General features: G+C 41.4%; 1 long non-coding RNA gene across 1 annotated transcript in view; it reads left to right on the plus strand.

Moving 5' to 3' along the window:
* The first annotated feature begins 447 nt into the window (after window positions 1-447).
* Window positions 448-17623, plus strand: part of LOC130576222 (uncharacterized) — a 72756-nt gene continuing 55580 nt past the window's right edge. Inside the window, exon 1 of the long non-coding RNA XR_008965646.1 lies at window positions 448-507. This is a non-coding gene — a long non-coding RNA (uncharacterized LOC130576222). The remainder of the gene's footprint in view (window positions 508-17623) is intronic.

Consider the following 17623-nt stretch of genomic DNA (forward strand, 5'->3'; position numbering starts at 1 on the left):
CAAATCAAACAAAACTAAAAGTAAGAAATGCTGCCCATAAGATCCAACCACAGTGGAGTTAACAATGAATTGATTTTATGCCAAACTGTGTTGCGTCCCAAACCGGCAGCAGAATTCCAACCCACTTCTACACTGGGAAACAATGCAGCTGCCTGAATAGGATTCTTCCTCCCTTCTTGGTTGCAGCATAGTGTGTGTTTCGAAAGATGGGGGCTCTACTTTTGCCAAAGAAATTGTCATTTTTCTCTGCAAGTTTAAAGGCCAGAAAAATTAATTAAGAAAGAAAAGCAAATAGTGACAGCAGTGACAGCAGAATGGCCTTTCACATATACTGGAAGGCTCTTGGCACAAATCAGAGCAGCAGAAATGCACTGGTGGCAGCTTTTAGGGTWGACCTTGTCCCCTGTCCCAGCCCCTCTCCTCCCTGTTCTGTTGAATAGTGTCTTGYGAAACAAGTGACTTTCCATCCAGTGTGTCGAAATCCAAACCCCSCTGCATGTCTGACAGGTATGTTGCTGCTAAGCTTACAAATTTAAAAGTGAGAATGTGAAAGCAGAGGATAATTGGTCAATTTGTAGCCAGGAGGTGGTACTTGTTTGAGATACATGCAGATTATGCTTTTCTCTATCAGTTCAAAAATCCCAACAAATGATCTGAAGGAGCAGCCGGCGCTGGGGTGAGGATGTGTGTGTGTGTGTGGTGTGCCTGGTAGGGTTTTTTTACCCGCTCTTGCAAAGCTCAGGCCTTAATGAGTTCCAGGGGGACAGTGGCTTGTCAATCACAATATACTTTTCAAGTAATAGTCATCTCTGCCCCATCACAGAACCACAAGGCATGAAATAATTAGAAAGCCCAGAGTAACTGCTCTGTTTTACAAGAGCAAAATCCTTGTGTGGATCATTTACATAAACTTGTCACTTCCCATTATGGTTCTAATGCAAGCTGGGTAATAATCATGGGACCGGGAGAGGGGAGGTCAAGGTATGATGCTCCTCCATGTTTGAAGCACAAGGTACGCATGTGCCAGGCTTTCCATCCCCCACTGAATTAATGTAAAGTATCTTTTATTTTCCATTAAATAAGAACTATTCATGCTGCTATGGTAGCAGACCATGTGCAGCCTTCTCTTCTTAAGAGAGAAAAAAGGCTTTTGCGTCAAGCCATTGTTAGGGGAGAATTCACTTTGAGGAGCATTTCAAAGCTGATCCGATTGGGGAAGGAATAATGTTAAATATTTGGTATGAAATATTTATAAGATGCACACATGAACATCTGACAAAGTAGCCTGGAAAATACACATTCTCCTCTTTGACGATTTTAGCTCTTTCCCTCTGAATGAGAGGGTGGGGAAAAGGTGTGTGCACGGGGAGAATTGTGTGTGTGTGTGTGTGTGTGTGTATAAATGCATCCAAACACTCGTGCACACACACTCGGGGCAGACACACTCGCATACGAACGCCTGAATGGGTTGATGGGATTTAAGGCAATCTGCATCTGAATGCTGCTCTCCAAAGATGGTGGCAGTGAGGGCTTGCTGAAGTCTGTTTTAATCATTGTGAAGGAGGAAGCTCTGCACTAATGCCTATCACAAGGGGCATCCGTGGAGTGATGGAGGTGATGGCTGCTGCTGCTGCTGCTGCTTTCCAGCAACCATTTTGTTGGTGTTCTTCACAACTGTTGTCAGGGACATTTTTGTCACATGGAAACAAGTCTCTGCTTTTTRCACAGATTGACTTTCCCCACGTGCATGCCTGCATGGCTGTTTCATTTCACTTTTATTAAAAAAAAAAAATGAGTATAATTAAAGATGAGCAAAAAGCAGATTCACTTATAGGAAACCAGAATATTTTTTTTTTATTATTTTTACATTTTCATCTCTTTCAGATAAAACAAGGCAAAACATTTTTTTTTTTTTTATTTTTTCCAAGGGTCTGGAAAGGTTTCAGAAAAATGGGTTATCACCTCATTCTCAGTCCTTATGACAAGGGATAAAGAGAGAATGTAATGGCTCACTCCTTATGGCAGTCACAGGGAAACGCACAGGGATGGCATATATTAAACAACCAGGATAAAGGAAACCATGTGATCTGCTCTCCTTGTAAGGGGATCTAATAGCTCTCTTAGAAACCTTATTTCCTTTTCCTTTTTTTTTTTTTTTTYCCCTTGTCTCTCCTTTGCCTGCCCCACTTGTATCAGCCACAGGATGTTGTTATTCTCTGATGTAAATGCCTGTTTGGTTTAGGCTGTAAACAGGTTACAGTAAGATCTTTTTTGTCTGCAAATATCCTTTTTGCACATCAGTGCTATACACATATTAATAGCAATGGTCTTGATGATCTAAAAGGGTATATATTTCTCTTCCTACASGTTTGGGGATTTGCTCCCCCTTTAAAATTTGCTAGATCAAATGCTCTGGGCAGGCTCCATGCATTGTACAGCGTGTTTTTATGTGAGCAGGCAGCTCAATAGCAAGGCAGCATCGTTTGCCCTCATCTGCCAGCTTTTGTCTTTGAGTGGAAGTGTGGGGCCTGGTGAGAGGTAGGATATGAACTGTGTCCAGACTCTGTTCCTTATCTCTGAGATCACCAAGAGGGARGGCATTGTTGATGGATTTAAATCAGCTTTTTCTCCCCTTGTGCACAACAAAAGTCTAAATCCCTTTTCAGGCCAGATTGCTCCATTTCGCTGCATGGGCTAGGCAGATTGGAAACATGTTTGTCACTCAGCTTTTCTCCCAACCTAATCAGTAGACACTGGGGTGGTGGGATTTCGATGCTCAGTGTATCACCCTTTAATCTATGGAGTTGGCCTTTAAAAGCTGCTGATGCTGTTGCTGCTATGTGTGAGCTGCTGCTGTCTTTCATTTCTGAAGACAGATATAAAAATAATGTTAACCACGAGCATAAGCAGAGGGTTTAGCAGGGATTTGAATCTAAAATGTGATACTTAACACTGACCAACTTGATTTGGTCCAGCAGAGCAGAACCCCTTATTCTGTTATAATAAAGTGTGTTGTATATGGAGATGGTGGCAGTGGGATTTACTGTGTCTGTATTTTAGTTCTGCTGCTGAATGGGCTTAAATGGTGAATAACCACAGGCCACAGGAAGCTATGGCTGGGAAAAGGTGGCTTGGCAGATTTGTCTTTGGATTTCAAAGGTCTCTCTGATAAACCCACAAGCTCACCAGGATCTTTGCACTGTGAGCTCCATGGCATGCTGTCCTCATCTGTGTGCCACAGTCCTAGAGGGGCAAATTGTCACAACCAGAAGGTATAAAGAAGCAGATCAGCTCTTGTGAGTTTACAGAGGTCAGAAGGAAGCTGAGAGGGAGAGTTATGTGATAGGTGTGCTGAAGGATGCTAAAAGCACTAAAAGAAGCAGGAGCAGGCTCTCCTGCTCTGTTTGCACACAAACAACTCTGTATCTGCTTGCACACTCACAGCTACTCGYTATGTTAAGCACAACCTGGATCAGGTATTAACTGACATCTCTGGACAAATACAACATGATTCCTTCCAGGAAGGATACAATTCATTGAAGAGACATGCTATAACATTTCTATTTTTTTTTTGCCACTAAAATACTCCACATGAGACACCTGGCATCCTCTTGAGCCACATTTGTACAGTTCTGTGGYATGGTAAGGTATAGGAAGCGTGCAGAATTGCATCTACCAGCCCCATGTAATGCCTTGTTTGGCACATTAGAAGACAGGTACCAAAGGAATGTGGAACTGGTCACTTGGGGAGAAAGGATGGTTCAAAAATTCAGCCCAAATGTTCACACCTAACATTTTGCTGTGAGGACAGGCTGGCTGGGTTTTTCAAGAACCCATTTGGTTCTCTGATAGATGGGGAGGAGGGCTTGCTGTTGCTCCTGTCATTCTGGCATCCCAGATTCCCAGCCTGGGGGTGTCAGGTCCCTGCCTGGACCTCTGACCAACCTGAAAAAATAGGAAACTTCATTTTTTTCCTTTCTCTTTTTTGAAATACAAAAGAGTTTTTTGAATGGAAGTTCCATTTTCAGTAAGCTTGAGTTCTTTCTTTTTAATGGTTGTGAAGTGTGGCCAATTGTTTTGTTTAAGTGCTGAATAACTCAGTTTAGTTTTGGCTACCCAAGGACAGCAAGAAAAATACCAGCCTTCTTTCCGAAACCCTCCTTTGTTTTTGGGAAAGAACACAAATTTTTCAAGACTTTCCAGACTCTCTTTACCCCTGGTAGAGGAGAAAGAATATAAARCAAGGCATAAAAAGGCAAATTTTCCCAGATGTTTTTACTGGTACTGATTGTYCCAGTCGTTGTTCCTTCCTAATAGCTGGGAAAGTTTTTAAGCAACTTCCAGTATTCAACTTCAAAATTTCTGGTGATGTGAACAGTGTCAATATCTGCAGTAAGAGCSAGTGGCCTCATTATGAATTTGGTAATGATCATTCTGAAGATGTCATTCCAGTGGTAAATCTASAAGTGGGAGCTGAGGCACTCGATCTTAAAGGCCTTGAAGATTCTATGATTTCCATGCCTTGCTGGATGGGTCAGAAGCAAAGAATAATTGAGACCAATCCTAGGGAGGGACTCTGAACAGATGAGAGGCCGTGATGGAAGTGTCAACAATATGAGAATAAATCTGACAGGTTGACCTATGTCTCTTGAAAAAAGAAACTTTCCTGCTGGACATAATATAGCTAATAGTAAGAGTCCTGTTGGCTGGTGGGGGAGGTTTTTAACCCAATTCCCTGGTGAACCACGTGGAAGCAATCCATGGGAAGGCTACGATAGTGAGAGTTATTCCAGCAGTGGGAAGCAGGGAAAGCAGGTAGGCTCCTAGCTGGTGTCTCTCTTTCAAAGCAAACTGCATACATGCACATGTAGATACATATTTAAATATATTTATAGCCAATTAATTAAACAAAATTCCTTACAAGCTGGGACTGCACAAAACAAGATTCAGYCAAGGACTGCTTTTTATTTATTTATTTATTTTTTCAATTCCCATGTTCAAACAGAAGTCCCTAAGAAAGGAGGGCTGGATATTCCACACAGAAAAGTRTTAGCTTTTCAAACAGATTGTTTACAGAAGTTTTTAGTAAAATCATCTCAGTGATTAACAGAAATTTGGTCTCTGCCTATGTGAACCTATGTGAACTGTTATTTCCAGTTGGGTTGGCAATTAAATTGGGAAAAATTAGAGGAGAAATTAAGCTCAGTTTAATAAATTAGAGGAGAAATTAAGCTCAGTTTAATTGAAAGCTTTTACAAAAGTTTTACTTCTGCAGAATAACCACTTCAGATCTTTTTTTTTTTTTTTTTTTTTTTAAGCTATGTTTTTTTTTTTTTTTTTTTTTTTTTTTTTTTTTTTTTTTAAGCTAGGATGCAAATGGACTTTTCTTATTCAGGAAAAATTAGTGTCAAATATAATATTTTGTTTTATGGCTTTTTTAAGGAGAGGAAATAACAAAGCAAATGCAATCCCTTTCATCCAAGAACTTGGTGATTGGAGCCCTTAATTTATGTGTGGGAAGCCAGGATTGCATTTTTTCCTCACCTTGAGGACGTTTGAACTGAAATCACCCAGATATATGGGCATTATTTTGGTAGAGGAGAGAGAAGTTCTTAACTCCTCTTATTGCTCCACTTTTAYTGGGAAAACACTTGAAATATTTTGGATGCCAGGGTGAGAAAAAATTTGGGGCTTAGTGCACTCACCTGGGAGGAATAAGATCTGTGCCCCTGGCAGCATTACCCCAGCTACTTAATTCAAGTGTGTAAATGTCTCCTGGAGCAGGCACTGCAATCCTTTTCTCTTTTTTCCACCATGACTCATCTACATTTTTAGTGATGAAGTTGTTTTGTCACTGAGCCCTAAAGAGGGTTTCATTCTACGCAAAATATGCAGATTGAGCGGGAGAGACTGTGACTGTGTGAGCCCAGATGGGCAGCCTGGCTGGTGGGTTAAAACCTGCAGACTCTGGCTCAAATGCTGTCCAGGCAGCAGAGAGATGGCACCCAGGTCAGCCTAGGGACAGCTGAGTGACAGCTCTGCAGCAACCCTGGAAAACTTACAAATCTAGCAACAACTTACTCTTTCTCTTTTTTTATTTTCACCAGACAAAGCTAAAAATATTGGCTTGATGTTAAAAATAGTGGTGGGAAGATAAGAAACCACGGCTAGCTGAAAAAAACCCCTTTGCCTGGTTGTTTTTGACATCCTAGTCACAACTACAGCTTGAAAAAAATAACTGATAGTTGCCTTGATTGCTTGGTTTGTTGTGTGCTTAAGAAAGGAAAACTGAGCTACAGTAAGACTCTACTTCTCATGAGATCAGACAGGGTGTGAAAAAAACATTTGGACTATAAAATGAATGTAGAAGACAAAAGGYAAACGAACTTGCCATTTATATGAGGACATTTGTATTTATTTCCCTTGTCCTTGTGTTTGGGGCTGAATCTTGGGGCTCAGAGGGTTCAGGTAGCATGATATTGGCAATGGAAGCATTTTTAATCAAAGATATGTCTTGAAGATAGTATCAATAGATTGTTAGAGTTTCCTTTCACTTGAAGTGTGAAGGGAAGGAGGAACAAAACATCTGAGTTGTGGGAAGAGCAATCCTGTGTGGTCAAAAGGATTATCTAGATGAAAAGGACTTTCTCACAACTTTAAACTGTTTTATTCCTTTTCTCKCCTTCTTATTCTCCCTGAATGGAAAACACTGAGTCAGGTCAATTTTATCTTTTTTTCCCCTGCCTTTGCACTATAAGACTTTCTTCTGCCCTCATGTTGGTGCTTACCCTGCTCTCTTCCAAAGCACAGGTCCTCTCCAGAGTGAGTGCAATCAAAAGATTCCCTACCTGAGAAGGATGCCAAAATAAACTGCTTGAGGTCCCACCTCCCAAGACTTTCAGGAATTCTAGCAGAGACTGATGAGTTAGATTTGGCACCAATTTCGTATTTTAAATATATTGTTTTTCCCCTCTGGGTCATGGATATTTATACAGATGTGCTCAGAGATTTGCAGAAATTWAGGGAATGACAAGGTTAGCTTTGTGGTTTTTTTTAAGTGGCCCTAAAACCCATCATTGCTGCAGCAAGTGAGGAAACCATCAGGGCCCAGCTGTTCTAGGCTATGATGGAGTTTTTCTTCTTTCTGGCAGTAACAGGCTCTTTTCAGCAGAGGTGTTAAGACCCTCATGGCACGAATCCTTGCCAGTGTCATTCCTTTACACCAACTCATTATACCTGAGATCCTAGAGTTTGCTCAGGCCTTGTGAGAGACTGCACCGGGCATCTGACCCCACCTGTGAAAGTCCCACTTGTGGTGGCTTCACCTCTGCACTTCTGCTGCAAGCAAAGCCCTTGTCCTAAGCAGAGATGTGATTCTCGCTGCAGTGGCTCCAGAGAAGGAAAGCCTTTTAATTGAAATGTTACACCTGGATGATTGTTATCCCTGCAGGAAAAAGAAATCAAACCCTTCTCGTGCGACCAACAAATAACTCCCGAGTCTTTCCACAGAGGAGCAGCAAGGAAAGCTTGTCACCTTGTCTTGTTTGGCTTGGCAGAGCCAGAGCGCTCCTAAGAGATGAAGCTGCCAGGACTTGCCTCCCCTGCTCCCGAGCCACGCAGCCTCTGCTGCCAAAAGCGCTCTTCCRTCGCAGCGGCGCGGCAGGTGAGCGTCTGCCAAATGACAAAACACAAACCTCCTAACGAGCAGCTGAGCCTAGGGTGGGGATTCCAGAGAGAGACAAATCTATGTCCCTCAGGAGATCTGGTGCAAACCGATCAGTATAAGAAGTATTTCACTGTTAATTAAGTTTTGATCCTTTGGCTTCACTTAAAACAGTTTGCGAGTATATCAAGTTGGAGAGCAGGTGCTGACGGGCTTGAAAGCGCTGGTCCATCAAATCAGGTAAGGGTTTTATATTCAGAAACTCCCCTAGAAGGGAGACTCTAACTTGCTAATTGATAGATATACCCAGACCCTTTCAAGTATAATGCATTATTGACAGAGTTATAATGCTTGTGACTTTTACTCCCCCAAATGCTTGCAAAATTCCCCTCTGCTCTGGAAGAGCCTCCTCTGTCTCATGTTCTGTCCTCTTCATTTGTGCCTATGGAATGAACGCCGAAGGAGATATACAGCCAGGTGCAGCTTGCAAATCCCAGGAGTAGTTGCTTCTGGTCTTCCTGCCTTGATTTGGAATCAAAATTCAAACAGGAAAGCCTGATTTTATAGAACCTCTGTTTCGTTGACTTAAAAAATTTCCAAGCTTAAGAGTAGAAGGACGTTGGATGCATGGCATGTCTTCTCCCCAGGTGCCAGAATATTTAGAGAAGAGGTCACCTTTTATTAGTAACTCTTAGGTGTTCTTGAACTGACCAGAATAAAGGAAGGCCCAGCAAATRTGCAACTGAAAAATAATTAGCTGCATATGCAGGGAGGAGCTGAGATAGAGGCCATTAAAAATTTGGGTTATGTTTTTCTGTATCTGAAAAACTTCTTAATGATCTCTGTGCTACAGAGAACAACAAAGCAGATTAGAATAAATAAAAGCCATACCATGCCTCCCTACTGCTACAGCTGCCTGAGGAATGAATACAGAATGGTACATACTTACAGCAGGCTGCAATATGACCAGCTCCAATTGTTCCAATTTATAAATTGCCTTAGAATCATGGTAAAAAATTACTTTTTTTTTTTTCAGTTTGTCCTCTGAAATTTGGGTCTGTAATGTTCTCTTTGTAAAAAACCAATTATTTTCCCATGTCATATTACTTCATTTCTGGGGCCAAAAGGATTCTTCATCAACCGCATCAGTTGAATGAAAGGGAAATTCACAAGACAGAAAAATATTTCTAATTACAGAAGCCATTCTTTTACTATTTGTCATTGCATGGTCGGTGAACTAAAAGTAAGTAAGCACTTACTAGAATTTCAATTCAAATGTGTCTTCAAATTTTTGCTGTCCACACTGAGAATCAGAACCTGCTGATGTACTGATGATCATTAGTGGTAGATGGATTTCCTTTATCACAGTAAGGTTTTGAGTAGTGTCTTCCCTGAAGTGTTGTGGTAGTGGTACAGTTATCAGATTGTTTCCAGCCTTGTGGAATTTGGCAGACAGCTGTCAGTGAGAGACTTCTTTGGAAAGGCAAAAGAAGCAGCACAGGGATGTTTTCCACCACAATAACTTTCCTTGTCCTGAGAAACCTTTGCATGGCTTTCTCTCTCTTTCTGTTGAGTGGTGCCCTTTGGTGGCTCGAGGTATGTGGTGTTCTCAGCACTTGGAGAGTTTTTTCTCACACTACAGTCTCTGAACAGTTAATACAAGGCTAGTGGGACAGCTGTTGTCTAAACCAAGAGCATTTTCTGAATGTAATTGGAGGCAAAATTTCACCCTGCCATGGATAATTTAAGTCTGGTGAGCCTTGTGCTGAGCAGCAGATCTGTGTTCTTCAGGCTCCACTAGTAATGTGTCAGTCAACAAAATCACTCAGGCTGATTTTTTAATGGGCACTCTTCGTGTCTGTGCTTCAATCTTAGTCCTTTCCTACCTGAATAAAAAGATCTTCCTAACCAAACAAAAATAATGGAAGGATTTTGTTTTCTATCAGCAGATCTGTTGTAAACAATCCATAAATGAGTTATGACAGCTGCATCTACTGAGAAGTATTTCACCAAGGCTCAATATCAAAAGTGAAGAAAGTTGCTCAGTGTGTTGCATGGATAAGATGTGGCTGAAATGTGGTGTGACAAATTACAACATACCCAAAGTATCCCTGTTTATATCACAAAAAGCGTGACATCAGTGCATGTCCGTTGTTACATAGTACCTGTGACATAAATGGGTGATGATTTTCTGAAGAAATTGGGCCTGAATAATTCACAAGGTGAAGGATYTGAGGAAGAGTCCTGAGAACCTCTTCCATCTGAGCCACAATACTCCAGGCTTGATGTGGTTGAGTGAATTTGCCTTTTCCTTTCAGCAGAGGAAACGAAAGAGGCTTAATAAATTAAGCAGGACATCCAACAACTGTAAGCCATCATCTCTAGTGGTTATACCTTTAATTTGTTCGTTTGGAGCATTGGATAGCTGTTAATGGTGTGAGCCCAGGCACAGAGGTTGGGAAGGAAATAAGAACATAAGATGGTGGCTCTCCAGTTAAACTGCATTTGTGATGGCAGTTGTCCACCCTGCTGCAATCCTTTTGTGAGGGTGAGGCAGTGAGGATGAAGGCTGCTTGACATTGGTCTTCCTGGGCTTGGTTTTGGGGTGTGGTGATTTGAACGTGAAGCTGCAGTCACAGAATGTGCCCCCTCCAACCCATCTCCTTGGAGGTAGCACCCAACTTTTTCCAGCCACAGAGCACCACTGTTCCCTTTCTCGGGGCCCTTTCAGGTGAAGCTGCCATGAGAGGTCATGGAGCAAGAGAGAGGCTTGGTGTCAGCTTCTGGAAACATAAAATGTATGTGCATCAGGACACCTCAATCTTGTACACAACAACAGAAACATGTAAAGTGATCTGGACAAGCCCCACAAAGACATCTTCTGAGCATGGTCTGCCAGCCTATGATCCTTTTTCGGCACTGCCACCACACAAGCAGTAATCTAAAGTGCCTTGCACTCTTTCTGGTTGCAGGAGACCCTGTTAGATCTAGTTTAAGTTAGGGAGTCTGTTCTAATGTGAAAGGGGTGAGAAAAAAAGCCTCAAGTTTCCTTAGTTTTTCCTTCTTTTTCTTCATTCATGGGGTTGGTAGAGCCTTGTTGAAATGGTAAGTTAGTGCCACTGGCTCTATTGCTTTCTGAAGTTATGAGCACGTGGGTCCAAGTCTTGGCATGTCTAAAACTGACCCACTGAGCCCAAACTGCAGCCACACCGAGYGACTCAGCCAGTGCTGCATCAGATACTGGCAGCAGAAATAAGGCACAAGTTATGAGCACACACCCCTGTGYTGGAAAACCATCTCAACTGCGCTCACTGAATTGTCTGCCATACCAGATTCTCCTGCACGAGGCGGAAAAAATCTTGCATTCAGATTAATGTTGGGCCCACTAAGTCTTTCCCAGCTAATACTGCCTGAGTCTTTTGATGTTCATCAGGATGTGTATGATAATTTCCTGTGGAAATGGAAACACTGCCTCCAATAGAAACATTGTGAGATGTTCTTCGAGTACCAAGAAATACTTTTTCTATCTTTTTTTTTATTTCACACAAGTTTTAAAATAATGTTTAAAGCTGGTGTGCTGGAGGAAACAAGCTAAAACCATCTCAATTCCTCCTCACTTTAAATGCAGCCCTTTCCTTGCAAGGGGAGAAATACACACAGAGTGATGCACTGCTGTCAGTTCTTGGAGAAGCCTGACTAGCCTGAAAAAAATGTTGATGCAATCAGCACTCCCCTGGYTGCTGCCTTCCGGCCTCTCTGGGGTGGATATACAGCACCTCCAAGATATGGCAAATGTCAAGTTGCTTGTGAGGCCACATCCCCACGTCTGAGCTTGGAGCCACCAGCTGGCAGTGGCAGCAGCCCCGTGCAGTCCGGGTGGTTGCAGCAAACAGCTTTGAAGTTCTGCCCTTCAGCTATCTCCTGTTGCACGCAGCTTGTGATACATGAGTCTGTGTCCTGCAGCTGTCTCTGTTGAAGTCAGCAGGCGTTTGAAGCAACGCTGGCCACCCCAGGGAAAGGGGCAAGAGTTGAACAAAGTGTTCATCTTCAATTAAACCATCGGAATGCCAGTGCAGAGTCTGGTTCCCTGCCACTTTCCCCTCTAAAACCAATGCCGTGTCTGAGCTTTTTAATAGGAAAGAGCAGAGGCAGCTGTCAAGGTCTGCTGGTCTGCTCAGGTTTGAACCAAAGGGAACATTCAGTAATGGTGCCAAATGGTTTGTAAGGGGGACAAGCTGAGGTTTAGGCAGTGATTTCAGCAAGCTCCAGCTCCCCTTTGGACTACAGTCTTAAGTTTGAAACTTTGCTGCTGAATATGAGAGGAAACCAACAGGGTAATATTCAGRCAGCTTGAAGGTTTAAAAGGGTTTTATAATGTTTCCTTGCAGTGAGCCAATTCAGCTCTGGTGTAAGTGCAATTCCTTCTGAAGTCAGTCCTGAAGCTGCTGCTGAAGATGAGTTGAAACCAGCAGTCCAAGCCTTCGCCTTGAATTGAGCAATCTGGTTGTCTTAGCTAGGAAGAAATTAATTATAGAAAAGATAAGCTAAAGGAAAACATGACCCACCTGGCTGCTGCACCCATTTAGTCCTGGGCTGAACTTTCTCAATTATCTCTTTTTCTTTTTTTTTTTTGGTCTTTCTTGCTTATCAAGTATGGCTGCCTGTTTGGAGCCACAACAAAAGCAGTAACAACAGACTTTGACACCTGTGTTTCCTCCAGCTGTGAGTCTCATCTTTTTTTTTACACAAACAACTTCATCCGCTTCAGAATGTGGGACCAGTTCTCAGAATTACAAAGGCTGCTGTGCAACAAATGGTCTCCTTTGCTTCATCTGTTCAAACGTGTGCTTTTTGGTCTTACCCGACTGTTTCTATGAACTTTACAYGCTTCAGGGCATGCTCCTGACTTATGGAGTGAGTTTGATACAAATTGCATAACAAAACAATTTACAGTGCAGGCTCATATATTTAAATCCATGGTTATGTTCTTAAGGATCTGACTGTTTCCTCTCCCTTACCAGCTGTCCTCTGTTAGTGACTAGTGCTGATAACAGCCCTGCTGAGAAAGCAAATGGTAGAAAGCAAATTGCTTCTTAAAAAGAAAAAAAAAAAAAAGAGGAAGGCAAAGGGGGCAATGAAAAAATAAAATGGAAAAGAGGGTCAGAAAAAGTTATTCTAAAATACAAACTGCTCTTAAGCCTGAATAACTAGACTGGCAATCTTTGATAAGGCTGGAATMATTGCCACTGAAATGAGCAGAAAGTTTTGTTGTCATTCAGAGCAGAAGAGTAGCAAAGGAATTTATGGTATGAAAGTTGTCTGTCTTCTAGTGCATCTGTATACACCATGTGCTGGGCCACTTGGCAGGCCAAAAGATTATGTAAAAAAAAMCAGCTTGGAAAGTCAGCTGTCTTTGTTTAATATATCAGAAATGCTGTTCTTCCATAACCAGAGTTGCACTTGGTATCAGAATTTTTAATACAGGGAGATAAGACCCAGGAGAAAGGAAAGCTGTCCTGCTCCCATTTAATTAACTTTCAAAAGGATGCTGAGGATAGAATCAGATTGGGATGGTGGGCAGTAACATAAGACTAATTTCTGATCCAACAGATTCTTACAACTTATTCTGTAAAAATCATTTTATGTTTACAAGAAAACGAGGCAATCCAAATAATATTGCATTGCAGGGATTTTGCCTGCTCTCTTGCAGCAGGAAAAAATAGTGAGGATAGAAGAAAAGTCACTKCAGTGCTCCAGAGGGTGTAGCCACGAAGCCAAGAATGTGGGATGTAGTTGAAACCTTTTGGAAAGCTTTGAAAATCTAACCCTTAATTTCCAACACTGAGTGAAATTTAGGTCATTCTGATCCACCTGCTTCCCCTCAATGGGTCTGAGAGAGGAATTCTGTCTGGGTAGACACATCTCCCAACCTAGATAATTAATCACATTCATTTATTTTAATTTAATTAAACCAGGAATAATTTTACATCACAAATTAGTTGTCACTATTTTATTTTTTTTAAGTGTTCATATTTAAGTCAGCTGGAAAGATCAAATAGACTTGTTCATTTCCCTCCTTGCTTGTAGTTGTTTTTCAGTCTGCTTCCTGTTCAAGTTTTTATGCACATTAGAGTTTGCTTTTTATTTAAACTCTACTGTATGTTTTCAACAATATTACTCAAACCGTGTCTAATCCTGCAAGCTTCTTTCATGCCATTTGTGGTCYGCTGGACTTTCCAGTCTCTTTCATAATTATTTGGAGCCTTAAGCATGAATTGGTAACTTCAGATGTGCAAAAGAGCTCACTATTCTGGTTAGGATTTTTTTTGTTTGAGCTGTGTCTGATCTGCAGGACACCATTTTATAGCTCAAATACCCAATTAATAAATATGAACAGATACCAGGTGATTAAATTTGGAGAACTGCTGCATCATTGTTTTGAGAATTAATAGGCAGCCTGGGACTCTGATAAACCAGTCTGTAAAATGCTTTGTTCTAACAAATAAAAAAGGGTGATCCTGATAATTTCTCAGTCTATTCTAAGCCACCGCTTTCCATATTTTGACAAGAAAGAAACTTTGCAAATATACTTAGTTTAACCTGGCATATTTATGCATAGATAATGAGCTCATTCCCAACTGATACACATTTTCCAGTCCCTTTATGTTATTTTCCCATATGAAGTGCAGAACACATACCAAGCTCAAAAGTGTATTTGCAAAGACCTCATGGTCTTAGTGTGACCATGTTTTAGATGGTTCTTCCCAATACAAACACAACTAGTCAAAAGTATTAAGAGATTTTTTTGCACAATAGGTGCATCAGGTAAGCCTATGCTTAAAAAAAAGGTATTGTTTTGCATTTTGACAAACATGGTAAAATTTTGTCATTACACCCAATCTCAGAAAGCCTCCACAATTTCACATAGTCTGTCTTCATGCAGAATCTTATATAACATGATCAGGGAAATATTGAGTCCAGTTTTTTTGAAGTTCATGAGCTTTCTTCTCATTTTAATTTTGTAGGACTTTTCTATAAGGATGGAATATCTGTAAAATATTATGTTACAAAAAAGAGAAAGGGGATTTTCTGCTTGAAATGCTTTCTGTCAGGGTTAGTTCAGAAAGGCTGGGCAATGAAACTGTTGTAAATKACTATTTTTGCCTGTGTTTCTGACTTCTCAGCTGGTTCTGCCCATCCCTAATGGGCAATGGTATTGAGGGCTGTGCACTTGCCTCTGGGTCTGTCATAAGGCTTGGCTGGAGCTGGACCTTCTGAGAATTGGCACAGCACACTTTCACACGCTGCAAAAATAATTTCTTCTACTAATCCCTTTTGGCATTTGCATATTACGCAAGACCCCCTTTACAGAAGAAAAAAACAACATTTTCCCATGACCACAGTTAATGTACTGTAAATCTGTGAACTGTTGGGTCTGTGAGATGCATCTCAGAATCCTTTTCCTCCAGAAAGGGGTTTGGTACAGCTCTGAGCTCTGTATCACAGAGGAAAGTTCTRGTGTCCTTAAAACATTAGTTCTCAGCTCCAGAGGTTGGACTAAGAATTTCTGCTCATCTACTGATTTCTGTAACTAGGTGTTAGGGCACAACATGAACCCAATACAGGTCATCTATGAAAGACAGGAAATTCAAGAGTTTAAGAACATCTCTCCTGCCTCTGTCTAAGGGCTCATTGGGCCCTCTATCCAGGTGGTTGCAAGAAGGTGCACAGGGAAGGCTAAAAAGAAGGAAAGAAATAGAATTCCTCCAAGTACACTCCCAATTCCCAATGTTTCATAAATCTGGTGTGTGGGTTTTTACTATTTGATAGGCCTAAAATATCAGTTTCTTTGAGTTTCTGGTACAGGTTCTCTGTCGGCCCGTGCAACCTTTTCCGTCCACAATACTCTTTTGCAAGGAGTTTTTTAGCAAACAGAACTGCTGTCTTTTATTTTTCCTGTGCCTTTTTCTGGCACATTTCATGTTGTGTCCCTTGGTTTTTGTGCTGGAAGACACAACATACAGCCAATTTTTATCCATTTTTTCAATGACACTCTTYAATTTGTTGGCCTATGTCATGCATTACGTGTCCAGGTTGCCTCTTCTCCAGGTTGACAAGTCTCAGCCGGCTCAGCTGTCCTTTCAATTGCATACAATTGGRTCTGTAATGCTTTTTCTAAGGTGGAAGCCATGGAGATGATTTGGCAGCAAAATCACATCTCTGTGTACACACACACACACACACACATATATAAATGTATATATACACACATGCATATGTATACAAGCTCCAATAAAAGTTTGAGAGCAGTACTGTGCAATGCAAGACTAGTATTAGATAGTTATTCCAAAGCTAATATTAACAAGATAAAACCATATCATTATATTCTTTTGAAAACAGGAAGAAAAAGTGACAATTACCTTGTAAATAGCTTCCTCCTGTGGGCCCTCTTTCTTACCKGAAAGTCTTAAACGCCCATTTATGTAAAAGCTGGAGCTCTGGCAAAATGCCCACTGAGGGCAACTATGTAACCAAGCAAATGCCCCAAACCTCTGTAATGCATTTTTTGAACTGTCTCTCAACACAGCCTATTTTGTTCAATCTTTTTAAAGATAATGAAAGCTGAATCTCTCACTGCTGCACAATGACTTCACTCAGCTCAGAAGTGAAAACACAGGTCAGGTGGGGTGTCAAGACCTTCTGACCTTCTGCAGGCTGGTTGTGTGCCCAGGCTGAGTGCATCATGAACCTCTGTGTGGCTTTGGGGACAGCTGGGGATGCTTGGCTTTCAAATGCCCCCTGAAGGCTTTGACAGACACAGCAAACTTGTGATGCTTGGCTTGGTGCCAGTACCTGCCAAGTTCATGCTCTGCGTCCAAGAAAAGCAAATTCAGAAAAATGTTGCAGAGGCTCTGAAGATCCAGTTTCCTCCCCACTGACCCCATAGTGAGCATCCCCCTGATTCCTCACCTGGACTTATGGTTTTTACCTTTGCCTGAGCTGTGAAACCTGTTGTTTTTGCCCTGAGGGGACAGCACAGCACAGGACACCTAAAGTGTGAGAAAACCTTCAGTTTATACATGATCTACATAACGGTGTTCTTGCCAGGAGCTACRGAAYGTATCAATATTCTATTTGTTTGKTTGGTTTTTGTGGGGTTTGTGATTTGTTTGGGATTTTTACTACTGCTGACTGCTGAATTGATGTTTAGGAAAAGCAGTTCATAGGATTTGCAAACCAAGTGAAAACAAGCTTGACCCAGCGTGGGCAGTAGGATAGAGCATAACCCATTGCAACCTAATGAAGCAAATGAATGCCTGTTCTTCAACAAATAAATTGGGTTTTGACAGGTAACTTTGCTTAGATCTGTATTGAATKAATGTAATCTAATGAAGGTATTTTAGTTGGATTTGGCTAGGAAGAGGACGTGTGCATGGAAGGAARCCTTAAAAGGAGGAACAAAAGCCTRCYGGTGAAGCAGATGAAATAGAGCTSATGTAGAATAATGGAAAGTCCTGGAACAGCCTGAGAAAATCTTCTGCCCTGGCTATTTAGGCTATTGCTCCTATGGGCCGAAGAAGTTTCTTTTTTTTGCTTGTTTCCCCAGTCTCTGTTCAGAATCACTTGGCTGGGTTTGAAACATGGAACTCAACTGCTCACTTCAGGACTAGGGTATAGCAGGGAGCGCAGATGATTGAGAAGAGTCTAGTCTTGCCTGCCTTCCACATGTATTTATGCAGCTGTCTCTGCCTAGCTTGGTTCTGAAGCTTTTTTTCCCCTCAGATTGCAAAAGGAGTATCTTCTCCATTACATGAATCTCGCTTATTTACAAACAACGTGTAAGGTTCTTCTCTGCTAAAACAGGGCAGAAATAATAAGAAAACTGTTTCTGTGGTTTTTTACTGCACCCATTCCTGGAGTTCTCTCTTTTTTTTTTAAATTTTCTTTTTTCTCAGAACC

This window comes from Malurus melanocephalus, unplaced genomic scaffold (genome assembly GCF_030028575.1).
Source record: "Malurus melanocephalus ecotype Western Australia unplaced genomic scaffold, MMel_1.1 scaffold_131, whole genome shotgun sequence".
Lineage (NCBI taxonomy): Eukaryota > Metazoa > Chordata > Aves > Passeriformes > Maluridae > Malurus > Malurus melanocephalus.